At 33.8% G+C, this 13860-nt stretch overlaps 1 protein-coding gene across 6 annotated transcripts in view; it reads left to right on the forward strand.

Annotated features, from left to right (window-relative positions):
• LOC134254476 (zinc finger protein rotund-like) overlaps positions 1-2977 on the forward strand; it is a 63521-nt gene extending 60544 nt beyond the window's left edge. For all 6 annotated transcript variants that reach the window (XM_062736978.1, XM_062736981.1, XM_062736980.1 and 3 more), the window contains one exon: positions 1-2977. This exon is cut by the window's left edge and continues 2516 nt beyond it. The gene's annotated coding sequence lies outside the window, so the exon portion shown is untranslated.
• The last annotated feature ends 10883 nt before the right edge of the window (positions 2978-13860 follow it).

Here is a 13860-nt window from a genome sequence, read left to right on the forward strand (position 1 = left end):
GTGAACTAATTAATATCAGAAAGTGCTTTTAATTATTTATGTATAGTTCTTCAGAATCAAGTTTTATGCACAACATTGGTTTTATAGGCATTGGAATTGACATTTAGCTTGATCTAATGTCATCTTTTGAATGCTAATTTGGAAATTTTAAACATATTTTTTATTTATATTAAATTGATTTTGGGAGGTGTAAATTTAAACATTAGATAATGATACTTCCTTTTTATTGTTCAAAGTGCATTTATGTAATTGTTTCTAGTCTTAAAATGTCAGTACTTAATCTGCTAAATACAACATATATTGTATAGAAATATAGTGCAATGTTCAGTAATTGTAGAATCTTTTATTTTTATTTTTTCACTTTTAACAAAAAAAACATTGTAACAGTGACAGACGTCTTTATGCAATCAAGACAGTATTTTGTAGATGAATTCAGCACAGATTAAGTTTGAGCTTTGATCACAATTGTGAATAGCAGAACTTATTATAAATTGGCTCAACTTTGTATAGAATATATTACTTATTGCTCAATGTGTGAATATACGTAGACAATTTTTTTTGTATGTTCTAGTGACACTGACGTAAACGTCATTATGTCAACATCAATGAGACACTGTCATTTATATCTGATGTTTTGATTCACTGCTAGGACAATGGTCAAAGATCTGAATTTCATGAGTCATGTTTAAAAATGAATTACATAGTGGGGAAAAGATTTTTGGCAGCATACTTTTGTTTTCCTGGTCCATTTTTTAGGTGCCAAATTTTCTTAGAAACGGTACTGGTATGTAACATTTCTACATGCTTGATTTTTCTAAGAAATCTCGAAGCAAAAAATCTCAACGTAATTATAAATTCAGAAATTTTCTAGGTCAAGCAAAATCTGTATTTTTTCCCTCTGTGAACAATAGTAGCTAGTCTATAGGGCAGTTTTCATAAAATTCATCACCCCTAATTTACTGTTTATAATGTAAATAATTTATCATGGTTTATTTTTCTTAGGCAGCATAGCTGGATCATTTTATTTGATAGGGGGAGGATTCATACAGTATAGCTTCACTTTGTTCACTTACATCTCTATTTTTCACCACATAGTCCCAATGATAATTGGTTTATGAATCATTTTTTGTTAAAACAAAAGAAGCATTTACTAAGCTTTCATTACATTTTTGCCAGTTATAGGCATTAAAATGACAATGTGTACGTGATCTCTGTGTTGTTATCACAGAGTGTTCGATGTATTTTCTTGTTGAAGTGTAATGTATCTGAATAATTTCATCTGCATTGTACTTGAATGAATTTACTTGAGGATAGCATACCAAAGACATTTGAGTGTGTAAAACAGAAAGTTCTCGTATGCAGGGTAATAATGATCTGTTTTCATTATGTATGACAACTTAACTCACATTTTATTGTATGTCACGTGGCATTTATTCTGTGTTGTGATTGGTGGAAAATGTTCCAGTTATACTTTAAAAGTCTCCTACAATGTTTGTCCTTGGGCCGTTGTTATGGAGATGTGTCATGTGGTTCGGACCCATTTCTCCCCAGACCTATATATATATTATGTCTGTCAAAGCTCATGCTTGTAAAATCTTCATTGTAAATCACTTCTGTATTTTTTCCTTGCACTCCACCCCACGCTCTGAATAGTTTGTTTTTTTTTCATCAACTCTAGGGAACGAAGTCAATTCCATTGGTTTATATTTCTGCATTCATTAGGGGAATTGATGAATATTTTATATTACAATTAAATTTATATTGCATAACATTTTGAAGTATGGAATAGGAATGTTCTGTGGTCAATGAAGCACATCGTGCGACATTATAATGTAATAAAATCTAATCGATGTGATACGTCTGCTTTCATGATTCTTAATGGCTGAAATTTAATTCATGTGTGGCCCATTACTGTAAGGTTTAATTTTGATTTAGTCAGAATTCGAAATTTATTTAAATTGTCTGGCTCAGACATTTTACCTTTTTTGTCCAAAAAGTAGGTTTCCAATCGGTCCCCATTCAAAAGAAAATGCATGTCATTCAGTCGAACTGCGGGGGTAGTTGACTTGATGAGGAATCATTTCATGAACTTTCAGAAGCAGCTAATTAACGATATAGTGTTAAAGAATTTAAATGAAGAATACTATGCAGGGCATTACAATCCTTTCATAAATCACATAATAGTAATTAAATTTCAATAGAATTTTGTTAAAATCGATGTCTACTTGGTTTACTTTGAAAAAGACTTTTAGTACATCTCTTGGAAAGGATGTAATTGCTTCACGGGGGTAAAATAAAAAAAAATCTTGATTTTTTTCGATTGGGGAGGGGGGTATGAAAATAATTCCGAGGATTAATTTTTAAAGGGAAGGGATTAATTGGACCACATTTTCTATGTTACAAACCTCAGTTTTGGGGGACAGGTTTAGAGAGATAAAAGTAATTTTTTTCAAATTTCCAAATGACAATTCACAACAAAAAGTTTATTACTGCGACTTGTCATTTAAGATCCAGACCAAGGACTTGAAGCTGATTTGTAACATTACCGCCGAGAGTTCGGGATATATTAAGCTTTATTCTTATCGATGTTTCATTGTGAAAAGCAAGGGAAATGTTACACAATGATGATTTGTACATCAGTTTTCAACTTAAAACTTGCACTCTGTATTTTTATCTGTAATTCTTCGATTTTCTACTTTTGATATTTAGTCTTTTTCTCTTGTCCATTTGTGAGGAATCTCATTTTGAACGACACGCTTTAATGACACAGTCAAAAGCCATGCCTCGTCATCTGTCCCAGCAGCTGTGCTTAACCAAGTTAAGACTTCATTCTCATTGTTGACATGCAAGTTGCTAAAGCAACTCTAAAAAGTACTGTGATTGGACAACATCGTGTCACGTGTCACTTGGTGGTCAGTTGTGTTTAGTGCTATATTGTATCATTGCTTTTGTTATAAAATAAATTGTAGAAAACATTTCTTTTGTGTTTGCAGTGAAAAAAATTAAATAATTTATGGGGGAAAACAACAAGTTTTGTTATGAAGAGGAAAGGTAAAATACCATAAATCGTTGCTAGAACATGTGAAATGTTACATGTATGTTCACTTGTGGCAACTGCACGAAAGCAAACAGAAACTTGTACAGTAAGTTTTATTGAATATACAACTAATTTATCGATGAATATCGAGGTAACTCATAATTTTCAGTGCTGTGTTCAGAGCAGTTGCATAAATTTATATGTTAGGTCTAACAGCAGGAAGTACAGTTGTTTTTCTTTTTCCAAACGATTAATTTACGTACAGAGGAGATTGGAACAAGCGAAGTTAAAGAATTGTTATCCCCTGCTTTCGGTGTCTTAGTGGATGGGATATGACATTATTTATGGTATATTGTGCCTCATACACGCCCTATCATGAAATTCTTATGTAATCACCGAAGTTAGAATTTTTGAAAATAGGTCGAACATAAAGGTCAAGGAGTAAAAAATCATAGCATTCGGAAACATCTTGTTGCAGGTCTCAATGAAAAGCTATAAAGAAAACATTTTTGAAATGTATGTCAAACGTCATGGTCATAGGGTCAACAAATCACAGTATGCATGAATTGTCACAGGTAATATACATATGCAATATGAAAACCCTATCTTCTCTCTTTTTAAAGTTATGACCAATTTCATGTCATGCTAAAGTTTTGGAAAAGTAGGTCAAACTTCAAGGTCACAGGTTGAAAAACCACTATACATGTATTTGGAAAAGTTTTGTTAAAGTTAATGACATGAAACTTTTCAAAGATCAGTTTTAAAGTTCATTTATGAAAGCACTATCTCTTTTCATCCAACAGATATAGTTACAGTTGAAAGCGGGGGACAAAAAATTGGTACTGGATTATTAAATCCACAGCTGTTGGATTAAACCTCGACCTTTCACCCTAAAGAAAGCTCTCATTGTACCCTGATTATTTTCGTAAGCTCTTCATACATGTATGTATGTAAATTTCAAAAACCGCAGTTGCAGACTGACCTTGATACATGTTGCTGCAATAATAAATGAAGCACAGTATCGATGAAGACGCAATTTTCGTTACGCAGGTAAATGACGATGAAATTATCAAAAATACAGTGTACTACCATCAGTCTACTGTGAGTATATCGCCCTTTGCATTAGAATTTTTAAAATGATGATGCCTTTGTTGATGATGGTCTGTGGTGGCTGCAAATTTTATTTTTGAAAAAAAAAAGAGGTAGGATACACATTGCATTAAAACAACGTGTATTGAATTTCTTTTCTTTGTAGGATTGATCACAACAAATTGTATTTAAGGTGTTGAATAACAGTAATAGCGGCATGACCAATCCGTTGTCCCCTTTCGGTGTGTTCCCATTTCGCCTTAACTGTAAAATTCAGGTAAGAAAAAGACAAAGGCGAAATGGGAATTTTAGTATTTCTAAATATTATTACTGGGTTGATATAAAAATTTATAAGATAAAAATTTTTAGATTGAATTTAACAGTTAATGGGAATTTATGAATACAGTGAATGAAATAATACATGTAATACCAAGTATTTTAAAAAAAAAAAACTTTATGATAAATATCACCTTAATTCACCTGAGAGCTTACTAAGGCGAAATGGGAATGCTAAATTTTACAGTTAAGGCGAGATGGGAACAAACTCCGCTTTCCCATTATTTCTCAAAAAACGCAAGGGGAGTAATGAAAACAAGAGGAAGTGCACATTGCATGTAATCAGTGGAATTCATAACTCGGGACCTTGACTTGGTACTGTATTTCCTTGTGACAAGATAAGCTTTATTACCCTTTATTTAAAGAAATCTTTATAAAACGGAGTCATAGTTGTGTCAAAACTGATTTGCAGCATGTAAACTTGTATCTGACATATTTTATTACATGTGTATTTTTCAATTCGGAAATGATGAGATTAATTACGACATTTTGGAAACGACTACCTGAGTCTGAAAAAAATGCTAGCCCCTCAAATGCTCAACCCATTGACACCTATCGGCTTGGTCAAATGAAAACTAATGATTTACATTAGACTTATTTGGTTCAAGGGTAGTATGTGTGAACCATATGCGTGAACCAAAGGAGATGGGTGAAATTAGCGTGCAGAAAGCCCAATAGCTTCAGATATATAAAAATCATATTCAAATTTTGAATTTAGTATTTAGAGTAAACATCTCATCATTGATTTTTATGAAATCATGAGAAACAAAAAATTTGAGGAAAATTTTTCGTTAAAATTTATTCTTTTATATTAAAAAAAATAATGTGGTATCCATTGGGTTCGAACCCTGGCAATAAAAATCCTGAGTTGCATTCTAGGTCGAGACTAGCACGCTAACCACTTCGCTACACAAGTCCTGATGAAGTGTGGCATTTAAATCATGTTTGTGATATGACCATTGACTTAAGGGACTTCAAGTATTTCTCGAAAAGATACAAAAGTTATGTCATAAAATTATATTTTTAAGGTATAGTACATGTTTACTATATAAACTTTTCCATAATTTTGTAAATAAAACCAAAATATGTATGTTTTTATACAAACTTTGAGGATTACCTTTCAAAAAAATGGAGAGAAGACACCACTCATAACGAAAAATTGTGTTATAGTGTGAAAAAATGACTCGTTTTGTCCTCTTTCGTGTGTGTATAAGTATTATTTAATGAATTGTAGATGGCGCAATGATCTAAATCTACGTAATCATAAAATATAAAATCTCTGGGGGTGGAGACGTTTTAATCTAAATATTTGCTGTTACGAACACTATATGAATGTTGTATTATGAATAAATCTCTTTTTTGTTTCCAACTTTTATGTTATAATACATGTATTAAAGAACCTGAATCTTTTTGAGGGGGGGGGGTTCTCATAAGTGATTTGTGACACGATCAATCAAAAATAGCTCCGCCCACTTTATAACTTTGCAGCATCCAAACTATAAACAGAGTTTGTTTGATGAGGCCCCGACGGGGAGTGCGCATCCGCATTTTCTGTATATATATTTCCACGGAAAACGTAAAATTCGGTCAGATTAGTTTTGACAATTTAACGGGGTAGACGTAATCGAATGATAGTCAGTCTTAATGGATAAGGTGGAGGATTTAACCGTCATTGTTGTGATCTATTAAACTGAAGATGGAGATTTATCATAAATTTATTTCACTGAGGGGTCTTAGAAAAATCCCGGTTTATCTCAGATTAACAAAAAAAGGATTTACAGAAAATTCTTGAAGAAAAACATTTTTTGGACTTTGATGTCACGGATTTTTATTTTCAAATTGAATTGCGACATTAAGAGACGTGTGGCTGTCGTCAGCGAGAAGGATTTTAAAAAATAAAAACGCGGAAAAAATGGACTTGAATGATTTTGCACGAGGAGAGTGGGTGTTTTCCATTATTGCGAATTTTCCGTTTCGTTTGGAGCGAAATTACGTAAAAACAGAGGATGTTTTCCGTTATTGCGAATTTTCCTTTTACTTTGGAAAATCGAAATTACGTGTAGATTCTGTGTGGAATAAGTTTTTAAAAAGTGATTGAGAAATTTTGACATTTTACATTACATGTTCAGGAAAATACCAGGGGTATTTCTCCAAAATTTATAATAGGAAAACATCAGCATTTACTATTTGTACGTGCTTTTGCTAAATTGAATCAGATTTATTTTTAGACCGTGCTGTATTTTAGATACAGAATAGTTGGCAAATACAATGCTGTATACAGGGCTAATACAGAACGGAAAGTAATCGCCCACCACAGTCCCGAAAATTAAATATATCTGTATTGCTAATACAGAACAGTAAACTTCAAAGAAAAACACCGCTATCGTGTCACAATATTACATAGACAAACTACTTCAATCTTCTTGAGATTTGTGCAAGTTGTAGAGATTTTATAATAGGAAAACATCAGCATTTACTATTTGTACGGAATTGTGTTGCTTTTGCTAAATTGAATCAGATTTATTTTTAGACCGTGCTGTATATCCGTTTAGATACAGAATAGTTGGCAAATACAATGCTGTATACAGGGCTAATACAGAACGCTACACAAAGTGGCATTTAAATCATGTTTGTGATATGACCCACCACAGTCCCGTTCTGTATTGCTAATACAGAACAGTCAAAAAAAACTTCGAAAAATTGTGTTAAGAAAAACACCGCTATCGTGTCACAATATTACATAGGCAAACTACTTCAATCTTCTTGAGATTTGTGCAAGTTGTAGAGATTTTAAAGTATACTTTAATGTTTGATGAAATGTTAAGGACAATTTTGATATAATTGAGATTTAATTTTTCACCTTCATGTTTGTCGCGCTTTGGGCTTATCTCTCGTCATGTTCACCCATCTCCTTTGTTACCAAAGATTGTCTAGCTGAAGACAACGATTTGGATGGAGTGTTCAAGCAAAATGTAGAGCTCTCTGTCCGAGAACCCAGTCAAGAAATGAAGTTTTTTTTAACTGATCTTTAAAATTTATTATTTGTACACAATTTACACTGATGCTTTCATGTTTGCGATGCATATGACCAATTGCAAAAGTTTGGATTACATTTACTCTAAATAAGGATTTAACTTGGTCTGTTCCGTAACTGTGGAAACCGACAAATGCTTTTTTTTTCGTTGATCATGATGATTTGGATAAATGAATCCAAATTAAGTCAGTTCTCTTGTGTTGCTAACAAGATTACTGTCGTAACATAGTCTTTATGATTTGATCAATTGCAACTCTTAAGATACCAAGTTCATCACCATGCACTGTGGGACCGGAGGGAAAAACAACATAATAGTCTTGGTTCTATACCCTACGGAAGCCTAAAACTTTTTTAAATAATTGGGGCCGCTAGACAGTTTGCTTTGAGCACTTTGATACAGACCTTGAATTAAAGGTGGGATCAGGTGCCATGGAGGAGTATCATGTGACCTATATTCAGAGAATCAGATTTCGCATGTCAATTTTGAACTCGGTGTTTGGCGCAAAGTTAGAAGACAGGTTACACGCATTTATTTTTAAAATTTATTTTTGACTTGAAATGGCGCATAAAAATATATATTTGACAAATATACAGACGAGCAGTAAGCATCCCCTGCCGACTGGTCACACCCACCGTGTGCTCCTTGTCATGATCGGGAAATAACGGAAAAATTCAGTGTGTAAATAATGGTCTAGAACAATTAGTATAAAAAACGTCGGTTAGCATTTGACTTATCTTAGATTTTACATATTTGCTGACAAGGTCATCCTATTGAACAACTTACAAAATGGTGAATTTATCGAGACTGGTGATATTTCTGTTTCAACTTGTTTGTCAATATCTCACTTCGTGTTAATTTTACCTTGTTTATGTGTAGAGGTTTGGCATGTGAAACATCGAGGTGACTTATTAAATCGCCTTTTCGCAAGGGCACACTTAATGGATGTTAGCCATTTTTTGAATATAAATACTATAGTAAAGGATGGTTTCCTTAACTTGAAAAGTGCTGCTGCTTTCTTTAAATCGAGAGTGTGACTTAATAAGGACATAAAATACTTGGTAAACGTCATATATACTTCGACATGGGCATATTTTAATACTTGAAATTTTAACTAATAAAATGCGATTCTTTTTTAAAGCAGCAGCACTTTCCACAAAGTATACAGAAACAAATGGTAACTTAAATTTATAATTTCAACTAGGGTATGCCCTTGCGATATTGAAATTTGTTTATGACCTCCATACAGTGCACATACTATGCATTTATCACGTATCTATTGATGGGACCAAATTTAGTTCAGTACAGAATGGGGTATACTATGTATGTTATTGCAGTAAGTATTTAAGTTATGTAATAATAAAACAGCTTTATAAAAATAAAATCAGTTTTAAAAAGTTCCCGTTTTCATGTACGTCTTATTCCATTGATTTCTTTAAAGGAGGCCTTAACAGTGCTTCGTATATCTTACCGATTGGCAATGCGTCGTCTATATATCGACATGTCCAGTTTTTCAATTATTTTAAAGGCAACAGTAAGCGTTTTCTGCTTTTCACGTATAAGATATTGAAGAAATTCTGCTTCATATGAATACAAAAATACATCTCCTAGTAACGGGGCGCAGAAGGTACCCACTGTAATTCTAGTGGATTGATGGAGGACTTGGTCTCCTAAAACCACATAGATATTGTAAATCAGAATCTCAAGCATACTTTTTACTTTAGAGTACTAGTGCGTATGGAATGTATTTTTAAACAAAATAATTAACAAACCAATGGCACGAAACTTAATTGGCCAAAAAAAAAAAAAAAAAACGGATGCGTAAATCAAACTTTTCTCTGCTTTATATTTCCGTACAATCAAATATTTAGTATTATTAAAGAAAATAAAATTGTACATGACGACAATAAAAGGTATTCCGAATTTTCTTAACTCCTTCCTATGCAAAATTGCATATTTAAAACAACTGTCATCTTTGTAAGTTCTCAGCATTGAGTTTTACAAATATATATGCTTAGCATTATATTAAACCAAGAATAAGTAATTGAATCCATGATTAGGTCACTTGAGCCACAAGGTGACCTATTGCTGTATGTTTTCGTCCGTCGTCGTCAATCGTTCGTACACTTTTGAACATTTTTAGCTTCTTCTGCCGCTGACTCAATTTCAACCAATTGCGGCATATAAAATCTATGGGTGAAGGGGAACAAAAATTGTGAAATCCATGGCCCCTGCCCCCCCCCCCCCCTCACCCCGGGGCCTGAGGGGTGGGGCCAAAACCACTAATATTAATGCAATCTAAAAATCTTCTTCTTTACTCCTGGACATCAAGCAGTCAAACTGTTGACATGATTGTAATGAGAATCGAGTCCTCTACCAAAATTGTGAAATTCATTACTCCAGGGTCAGGGGTTCGAATGCTATGGCGGGGCTATATAGATTACAAGAGGCCTATGAGCCACATCGCTCACCTAAGCACTGTGGCTAGGAAAAAATCAATTCAGTAAATGCCTACGTGGTCCCGATCCTAAAAAGGGGGGGGGGGGGTATGATTTGAACAAACTTGTATCTATGCAATCTTGAATCTACACTAAGGATGCTTACATATTTTTTTTTGTCTACCGGTAACTGTGGCTTTTTTCTCTATAAGTTTGAACTTTTATTGTGATCCCACCCAACCCTGGGGGTCATGATTTTCACAAATCTCTATCTAAACTACCTGAGGATGCTTCCATAGAAACAAGACCAATCATGACTTTGCTGTTCTTGAGAAGATTTTTCCTATATACTCCTATGCAAAACTTTGATCGTCCACTGTGGCCCCGCTCTACCCCGAAGGGTCATGATTTGAACAATCTTATATCTACACTACCTGAGGATGCTTTCTTATAAATATGACCAATCATGGCTTTGCTGTTCTCAAGAAGATTTTTTTAAAGATTTTTCCCATATATTCCTATGTAAAACCTTGATCTCCATTGTGGCCCCGCCCTACCCCCCCCCCCCCGGGGGGGGGGGGGCATAATTTGAACAATCTTGAATCTACACTACCTGAAGATGCTTCCATATAAATATGGTCAATCATGGCTTTGCTGTTCTCAAGAAGAAGATTTATAAAGATTTTTCCTATATATTCTTATGTAAAACTTTGATCGTCCATTGTGGCCCCGCCCTACCCCCCTGGGGTCATGATTTGAACAAATTTGAATCTACACTACCAGAGGATGTTTCCACATGAGTTTAATCTTTCCTGGCCCAGTGGTTTTTGAGAAGAAGATGTTTGAAAATTGCCATTAATTTTTTTAGTAATTTTTAATTATCTCCCCTTGGAATGGGGTGTGGTCCTTCATTTAAACAAATTTGAATCCCCTTCACCCAAGGATGCATTGTAGCAAGTTTGGTTGAAATTGGTCCAGTGGTTCTTGAGGAGAAGTCGAAAATGTGAACAGTTTACAGACAGACGCTGGACAAAATGTGATCAGAAAAGCTCACTTGCGCCTTCGGCTCAGATGAGCTAATAAAGTGAAAGTGCATTATTTCTTTGAAAATCTTCTTCTCTGCTCCTGGGTATTAAACAAACACATGTATAGCTATGATGAGCAAGAGTATCTCTTACATTATTGTGAATTTCATGGCCCCAGGGTCAGGGGTTCTGGAGTAAGGGCTGGGCTCTATATATTATATGGTACATTGTAAACATGCAATAATTCTTTGAAAATCTTCTTTGCACCTGGGAATTAAGCTAATAAATGAATTAATTACGTAGTTATGATGAGGAAGAATGCTTCTTCTAAAATTGTGAATTTCAAGGCCCCAGGGTCAGGGGTTCTGGTATTAAGGCATGACTGTATTGATTATATAGTGAAAATGCATTAATTCTTTGAAAATCTTCTTCTCTGCTCCTGGGTATTAAATAAACTAACTAGATACATAGTGATGATGAAGAAGGATGCCTCTTTAAAAATTGTGAATTTCATGGCCCCAGGGTTAGGAATTCTGCTGTAAAGGGGGGGGGGGGGCTGAATTGATTATATAGTGAACATGCATTAATTCTTTGAACATCTTCTCTGCTCCTGAGTAATAAACAAACTACGTATATAGTTATGATGAGGAAGGGTGCCTCTTTGAAAATAGTAAATTTCATGGCCCTAGGGTCAGGCGTTCAGATGTTACTTTGGGTGCTCCATTATATTAATCAAAACCTTGATGATGAGAATGGTACCTTTTCCAAAATTGTGAAATGTGTGGACCTAGGGTCAGGGGTTTTTGTGGGGTGGGGGCACTACTGATTATTGCTGAATATTACTGATTAGTTGAAATTCATTTTTGTTCCCCTATTCTGTCTATGGGTATCAAGTAACCAAACTAAACATGCTAGGTGTATAGTTATGATGAGCAATGGTGCCTCTTTCAAAATTGTCAATGTCATGGCCCCTGGTTTAAAACATGAACCAAATTCAATTGTTGGAAAGATGTTGCAGAATGCTCATGTGGCCTATATAAGGCCCATGGGCCTCTTGTTTCCATAATTTTTTCAATGTAAGTAAACAACAGTGTTTCTGTTCACCCATAGTCAATTGCCTTTGAACATTTTTCCTGCAGAATTAAAGCAAGTACCCTATGTTGAAAATGAATTAAAGTCTTAATATGCACGCTTTTGTATGATACATATATACTTTTCTCCAAGTCCAAGAAGCACTTTTTGTTAATGTTTAGAGCTTTCTTAAACTCTGGATCTTTGTAACCTGTCATATCCACTAGGATTGAAAACATGCTATTTGTTTGGAATACAATTTTAAAGATATTTAAAAAATATTTTTTTCCATGAGAGTACGAATACAACTATAGTGTATAAATGCATGAACATTGATCTATCCCTTATTTATATAGCAATATGCCATTGTTGCCAATATGTTTTTGGAAATTATGTCTCCCAGTTGCTTCAATAGACATGAACATGCTCAACATATTTACAATTTCTAAAATGATGCAAGCTATAGATAAATAAGTTGATATAACAAGGATAACAACAGTATCGTTTGAAGTAAACACTTTGCACATTCTATGGTCAATACATTGACACTGTCAGCAATCTATTATTAAACTGAATTTGATTGACTTTTGTCATATAAATCGTGAGGTCAATTTTTAAACACCAAAATGTCTTCCGACTTTTCCGTTTGTCCAGTCCAGACAAGATCAATATTGTATTACAGCTACGAAACAGAACACCCACCCCATCCCCTTAAACGAAAAGAGATAATTGGACTACCGGGTAATATTTTTTCCCCTGGCCTGCTTTTGCAAAAGTGAGGGGACATTAAATCTCATTTGTCTGTCTGTCTATCACAAAAACTTTAACCTTGGTCATATCTTTGAGTGAGAAGAGATAGGACTTTCATATTTCGCATTAAGTAGAATCTATAAAAAATCTCATGAAGTACTGGGGTAAGTAGTTTTAAAATATGTAATTTCACAAAAATAATTTTTTACTGATTTGTACACATTTATAATTATCAACAAGCACTAAAAAATATACAAGTATTAGATGTGCTCTTATTTTCATTCATATTACTTAAACAAACCATATTGTTCATTTCTGATAATATTTGCTCATGTTTATCATTAACTGAGAAATACTTCAAGGTGTATCAAGTATACATACAAATTATTAAAACTTCTTAAACAATGACACAGATTTACAACTTTTACATAAAACATTTAATTAGACATCACAGACCTTAAAAACCTATACTTTGAACATGTTATAGTTTCACCCATAACTGCAATCCTGTAAAATCACATATTTCAAATTTCAAAAGGATCAAATTTTTTAGGTTTGAGGAAAAAAATGTTTGTTGGGATTTGATTTCCTGTTTGGAAAATGTTTAGTTGTAATGCATATCAAATTTTACATTGGTCATAAATTTCATGGGTCTATCCTTACCACAAAAAAACCCCCAAAAATTTCAACCCCACAACAACAATAAGTGATTTCACAATACTTTTTAAATCAATATGGCTATCCTCGACAAAGCAGAGATAACAGTACATGTGGCTTTATGTCCATTACATATTTTCCAAGATCTCAATCCTTACAAGCATAAATAAAACTTACTCAAATGTTCAAACAAAAGTAAAGAATGTTGTTGTCAAGCAAGATATGTCAAGATCTCGGCCATGTTCTCCAAAGTCAAGGTTATAGAATATACTGAAATTGTATATATTATAAATATCCCACAGTCTTATCAAAATAGGTTAAAAAACCATGTGTGTCTGTTTGTGTGTAGGGGGGATGAATAAGTTCTATTTTGGTGGATACTTTGATTTAATCTCCTTGATATATCAAATAAACTACAACCCTAC

Source organism: Saccostrea cucullata, unplaced genomic scaffold, assembly GCF_032062105.1.
Source record: "Saccostrea cucullata isolate Sc308-1 unplaced genomic scaffold, CSIRO_AGI_Scuc_v1 ctg1374, whole genome shotgun sequence".
Lineage (NCBI taxonomy): Eukaryota > Metazoa > Mollusca > Bivalvia > Ostreida > Ostreidae > Saccostrea > Saccostrea cuccullata.